The sequence below is a fragment of the Artemia franciscana genome, chromosome 13 (genome assembly GCF_032884065.1).
Source record: "Artemia franciscana chromosome 13, ASM3288406v1, whole genome shotgun sequence".
NCBI classification, from domain to species: Eukaryota; Metazoa; Arthropoda; class Branchiopoda; order Anostraca; family Artemiidae; genus Artemia; species Artemia franciscana.
Genome location: NC_088875.1, coordinates 4,510,193 through 4,517,692, shown reverse-complemented (window position 1 = coordinate 4,517,692; position 7,500 = coordinate 4,510,193).

Here is a 7,500-nt window from a genome sequence, read left to right as displayed (position 1 = left end):
TCTTATAGAGTAACCGAGACTCAGCTTATCACTAATATCTTTGACAGCACGAGACCGAAGACCATTCATAGAATCGCAAACTGTTATACCAAGCCAACGAAACGATTTAACACAAGGAATGCTAAAACCACCGCAGTGTAATGAATCTGAACAATTATTACCGTTGAAACATGAAACTCGCACTTGTCAATATTTAGGTACAGGCGCGATATCGCGGAAAGCAGAAGTAACTGACTTCACTGAACGGGCAAGACCAGACTCAGTTTGACTAATCAGAAGAAGGTCATCCGCATAAGCCAGATGAGATATCAGATGGTCCTAGTAGGCACGTAGTCGATATTTTGATAGTAGATTTTCAATACAAGCATTAAAAATATACGGCGAAAGAACTCCCCCTTGTCTTTCACCGCACGAACAGGGATATGACCAAAATAAGAATTATCTAATGACTTAAGGCGAAGGTAAGAATGGGAGTACCAAAAACGAAGCACGTGAATTACCGATGGATTTACTCCTCTCTGGCATAATACTGTCCATGCTTGAGTATGACAAACACTGTCAAATGCTTTAGACAAGTCTAGGGTTGCGAAATGAAGTACGCGACGATTCGATGAGCATCTTTTAATAAAGAAGTCAAAGCACGGTGAGCATGCTGACAGCCTAGCCCCGATCTAAAACCAAATTGATTATCATCAGTTTAGAGCAAGCTTAGTGATATATATATATATATATATATATATATATATATATATATATATATATATATATATATATATATATATATATATATATATATATCTATATATATAAAAATAAGTTGTCTGTGTGTGGATCTGTGGATGGATCAGGTGACGTCATGTTTGTTCGCATATGACGTCTGAATTATTTCACACTAATACAAAAGAAGAAAAAAACTAAAAAAGGTAAAAAACTACAAAAAAAAACTAAAAAAGCTAAAAAACTAAAAAAAACTAAAAAAAAGGTAAAAATCTAATAACTAAAAAAAACTGAAAAAAATAAAAAAAGGCAAAAACTACAAAAAAAATAAAAAACTAATAAAAAAACTAAAAAAGCTAAAAAACTAAAAAAACTAAAAAAAACTAAAAGAGAGTAAAAAACTAAAAAAAACTAAAAACTAAAAAAGAAAAAACTAAAAAAAAGGAAAAAACTGAAAAATAAAAGAGAAAAAGAAAACTAAAAAAATATGAATAAATATATAAAAATAAGTTGTTTGTGGGTTATGTCTGTCTGTGTCTGTCGAGTGACGTCGTGTTTGTCAGCATATGACGTCTGAATTATTCACACTAATACAAAAGAAGAAAAAAAACTAAAAAAGGTAAAAACTACAAAAAAAACTAAAAAGAAAAAAACTAAAAAAAGGTAAAAAACTAAAAACTAAAAAAAACTGAAAAAAACTAAAAAAAAGGCAAAAACTAAAAAAAAACTAAAACTAATAAAAAACTAAAAAAGCTAAAAAACTTAAAAAACTAAAAAAACTAAAAAAAGGTAAAAAACAAAAAAAAACTAAAAACTAAAAAGAAAAAACTAAAAAAAAGGAAAAAACTGAAAAATAAGAGAAAAAGGAAAACTAAAAAAATATTAATAAATATAAAAAATATAAATATAATATAAATTAGCAATCAACAAAGCACCGAGACACAAATGACGACCGGGACACAGGGAGTATAAATGACGACCAGAAGGAGAAAAACAAAACTAAAAAACGAATGTATATACAGACGCGGACAATGGGACAGCAAAGAATGTTGTATAATCGCAAGTTTTACGTAGTTAAAAACATATATATATATATATATATATATATATATATAATATATATATATATATATATATATATATATATATATCTATATTCACAGGTGGGACATAGGGACACAACTACAATGGCGCGTAACTAATATGGCGCGTAACGACTTACGCGCGCGGGGGGGGCTTGGGGGGGCGCGAAGTGCCCCCACCAACTAGGTATATATATATATATATATATATATATATATATATATATATAATATATATATATATATATATATATATATATATATATAATATATATATATATATATATATATATCTATATATAAAAATAAGTTGTCTGTCTGTTTGTCTGTCTGTGGATCAGGTGACGTCATGTTTCTGTGTTGACTGACGTCATGAAATTAGTTGTCGTCATTTTTGCTTTGACGGTGACGTCATTCAAGATATTAAGAACATATGTTCACGTAGAAATCTATTAATGTTTAAGTTTACAATGACTGATGAACTTACCACGGCAAAAGCCGATGAAGATGCTCAAAGAGTCTATGCCAAAAAACTTGCTGCTGATAGAGAAAGTCAGAAAAGAAAGCGTGCCGAGGAACAACCAGAGCAACGCGAAAGCAGACTTGCTGCTAAAAGAGAAAGTGAAAAAAGAAGGCGTGCCGAGGAATCAAAGAACAGCAAGGAAACAGGCTTGAGGCTGATAGAGAAAGAAAGAACAGAAAGCGTGCCGAGGAATCAAAAGAACAGCAAGGAAACAGGCAAGGAACTACCAGAGCAACGCGGAAGCAGACTTGCTGCTAAAAGAGAAAGTGAAAAAAGAAGGCGTGCCGAGGAATTACAAGAACAGCAAGAAATCAGGCTTGCTGCTGATTGAGAAAGTAAGAAAAGAAAGCGTGCCGAGGAATCACAAGAACAGCAAGAAATCAGGCTTGCTGCTGATAGAGAAAGTAAGAAAAGAAAGCGTGCCGAGGAATCAGAGCAACCTGAAAGTTATCGCCTGGCATTCAGGTACAACCCAGTCGATGATTATAGCTTGAGTAGATGTGTTCAAATCGGGACAATGTCTAAAATTTGTCCCTATTGCAAGGCCTTGAAATTCAATGGTGAAACAATGGAATTGTGTTTGCGCCTCAGAAAAGTTAAACTTCCTCTATTGGCTGCACCACCAGAGCCATTGAAGACTTTCCTTACTGGAACTACGTCAGAATCTAAGCGTTTTTTTGTCAAAAATCAGAAATACAACTCATGTTTCCAAATGACGTCGTTTGGAGCCCAAATCGAAAATCCAGATCAATTTATGTCTACTTTCAAAGTAAAAGGGCAAATTTATCATAGAGCAGGGTCCTTCTACCATTCTCAGGCGAGAATCATAAATTTTTACAATTGTACTTCATCAGTGATAGAAATTCTAATTGAATGCACGTTGCGAAATTTCTCCCAACGTTGAAAGGACAATCGTTTCCCAATTGCAACATCTTTTCCACGAAAATAATAATTTAGTGCGTCTGTTCAAAACAGCCATCGATTTGATGCCTACTGATACGCATAAAATTGTTATTTCCGCTGACAAAACGCCTCCTGGCCAACATGTGCGTAGATACAATGCTCCAACTATCGACGAAGTGGCAATCGTTATGGTCGGTGATCAGTTTTTACCTCGAGATATTATTCTTCATAAGCGAAACGCTCAGTTGTTAAGAATTGCTGAAACTCATCGATGCTACGATGCCCTACAATATCCTATCATTTTTTGGGATGAGCCGACGGCTATCACTTTAATATTTAATTGATGAATCCAGCCACTAACAAAGAAATGAATAAGAAATGTAGTGCAATGCATTATTATTCCTATAGACTAATGATTTGGCAGGATGAAGAAAATTATATTTTAAAATGCCGTGAATTGTTTCACCAATTCGTCGTTGATATGTATGCTAAAATTGAATCAGAACGTTTGCTATATATCCTGAATCAGACCAAGCTCCGCTCTGAACAATACATTCATTTGCGAGATGCAGTTATAAATGACGGTAATACCACAAACGTTGGAAGATTAACAATTTTACCTTCGTCATATGCTGGGCAGTCCCCGTCATATGCATGAATATGCTCAAGATGCTATTGCGTATGTTCGTCTCTATGGTCGTCCAGATTTATTTATTACATTTACATGTAATCAATCTTGGGACGAGATACTGCAGCTTTTACTGCAAGGACAATCGGCGGTTCATAGGCATGACATTACGGCCGCTGTCTTCCGGCAAAAGTTGAAATCACTGATAAACTACGTTGTAAAACTTGAAGTGTGTGGGTCAGTGCTATGCTGGATGTACTCAGTGGAATGCCAAAAACGAGGTTTGCCACACGCACATATACTAATCTGGCTACATAAAAAATTACTTCGAACGAAATTGATGATGTGATTTCCGCTGAAATACCTGATAAAAATGTCGATAAGGGGTTACATGATATTATTGTAAAAATATGATACATGGACCTTGCGGTGCACTGAACGAAAATTCACCATGCATGGCCAAAGGAAGGTGCACAAAGCAATATCCTCGACTTTTAGTATCAAACACAATTACTGGCAATGATGGTTACCCACAATATAGAAGAAGATCTACTGAAGATGGCGGTAAAACAGCAATAATAAAGAAGCGTAACGGTACCACCATCGAAGTAGATAACCAGTGGGTTGTTCCATATTCCCCATTATTATCAAAAACATTTAATGCACACATAAACGTTGAATACTGTAACTCCGTAAAGGCAATCAAATACATATGTAAATACGTCAACAAAGGCAGTGACATGGCAGTTTTTGGCTTGCAGCCCGAAATCAAAGATTTCGATGAAATAGTACAATATCAGGCTGGAAGATACATAAGCAGTAATGAAGCTGTTTGGCGAATTCTTTCATTTCCGATACATGAACGTAGTCCAGCTGTTGTTCACTTAGCGGTACATTTACAGAATGGTCAACGTGTTTATTTCACGGAAACCAACGTGCAACAAAGAGTCCCTGAATCCACCGGATACAACATTAACAGCTTTTTTTTCGCTTTGCAGAAATGATTCTTTTGCAAAAAAACTGCTGTATACTGAAGTGCCTTCGTATTACGCGTGGAATACTAAAAATAAAGTATTTGAACGTCGAAAACAGGGGTAAGTCAGTCGACGGCCAACCTACCATCTTCAAAGATACCACGATAGGAAGACTCTACACCGTTCACCCCAATCAACATGAATGCTTCTTTCTACGCCTGCTTTTGGTGAATGTACCCGGTCCGACATCCTTTGAGTATTTGAGGACTGTAAATGGTACTATACATGACACTTACCGTAGTGCATGCCAAGCTCTGAATTTATTGGAGAATGACCAACACTGGGATAACTGCATCAATGACGCGTGCGAAACGTCAACCCCAAGTCAATTTCGTGCATTGTCTGCATCATTTTAACAACTTGCTCTCCATCAGCTCCTACAGAGTTATGGGAAAATATAAGTCAAAAATGTCCGAAGATATACTCCATGCGAAAACAGTTAGAGACGCAGATATGACTTTTGATTTTACATCAGAAATTTATAACTACACTTTAGTTGTTATAGAAGATTTGTGCGTACGTATGGCAAACAAACCTCTTCAGGATTTGGGAATGCCTCACCTAACCGTATCGCTGCTGTTTCGACATGTGTAGAATTGGATCGTGAACAAAGTTACAGTACGAGTGATCTATTGTCGTATGTACAAAATAACATTTCCAAGTTAACGTCGGAACAAAAAGACATTTTGATACGATAATGCATTGTGTCGATAACAACGTTGGAGAAATTTTCTTTTTGGATGCGCCAGGAGGTACTGGTAAAACGTTTGTGATAAAACTGATTCTGGCATCAATTCGATCAAAAAATGATATAGCGTTGGCAATTGCGTCGTCCGGAATAGCCGCAACATTGCTGCCTGGTGGAAGAACTGCTCATTCCGCTTTGAAATTGCCTCTGAACTTGCATTCTACAGAAACTCCCACGTGCAATATTTCCAAATCATCTGGGATGGGTAAAGTATTGCAGCAATGCAAACTTATTATTTGGGATGAGTGCACAATGGCACACAAAAAATCGCTCGAGCTCTGGATCAATGCTTGAAAGATTTGCGAGGAAGTCGAAACCCTTTGGCAGCACATTAATATTGCTTGCGGGAGATTTCAGGCAAACATTACCTATATACCTAGATCAACTCCTGCAGACGAAATGAATGATTGCCTGAAAAATTCTAATTTATGGGCACACGTAAAACATTAAAATTAACTACAAATATGCGTGTCCGATTGCAAAACGATGACTCTGGTCAAACATTTTCAGATCAATTGCTGGCAATGGGAAACGGAAAGCTCCCAGTAGACTCAATTTCAGGACGTATACAACTACCTGCTGATTTCTGTAATTTAGTGACGTCCAAAAATGAATTGATTGAAAAAGTATTTCGAATATTCTAAAAAATTATAAAATAATAAATGGCTAAGTGAAAGAGCGATTCTCGCACCCAAAAATATAGACGTCCACGAAATCAACAATATTGTTTTGACCAAGATTCGAGACCAGACAGTCCTTTACAAGTCAGTCGACACAGTTTTGGAACCAAATGAAGCGGTTAATTATCCATCTGAATTTATAAATTCCATAGATCTTCAGGGTTTCCACCACACGTGCTACAACTAAAAATAGGCGTACCAATAATACTTTTAAGAAATATAAACCCACCAAAGCTTTGCAATGGCACTCGACTTGCCGTAAAAAAAACAATGGAAAACCTAATAGAGGCCACAATCTTGTCAGGGCCTTTGAGGGTGAGGCTGTTCTTATTCCTCGCATTCCCATGATTCCAACGGATCTGCTTTTCAATTTAAAAGATTGCAATTCCCAATTCGATTAGCATTTGCAATCACCATAACAAAGCTCAAGGTCAATCATTAGAAAAATGTGGTATAGATCTTAATACTGATTGTTTTTCCCATGGACAATTGTTCGTTGCATGTTCGAGGGTCGGTAAACCTGACAATCTATTATATGCAGCGACAATTGGACAGCGAAGAATGTTGTATATTCGCAAGTTTTACGCAGTTAATTTGTATTTTGGAACCAAATGAAGCGGTTAATTATCCATCTGAATTTTAAATTCCATAGATCCTCAGGGTTTCCACCACACGTGCTACAACTAAAAATAGGCGTACTAATAATACTTTTAAGAAATATCAACCCACCAAAGCTTTGCAATGGCACGCGACTTGCCGTAAAAAAAACAATGGAAACCTAATAGAGGCCACAATCTTGACAGGCCTTATGAGGGTGAGGCTGTTCTTATTCCTCGCATTCCCATGATTCCAACGGATCTGCTTTTTCAATTTAAAAGATTGCAATTCCCAATTCGATTAGCATTTGCAACCACCATCAACAAAGCTCAAGGGCAATCACTAGAAAAATGCGGTATAGATCTTAATACAGATTGCTTTACCAATGTACAATTGCTATGTTGCATCTTTGAGGGTCGGTAAACTGACAATCTATTTATACGCACAGACAATGGGACAGCGAAGACTGTTGTATATTCACAAGTTTTACGTAGTTAATTTGTATTGTATCTATCTATCTATCTATCTATATAAAAACGAGTTGTGTGTATGCATGTTTGTTTGTTTGTAAAAAGAGCGTTTGCATAT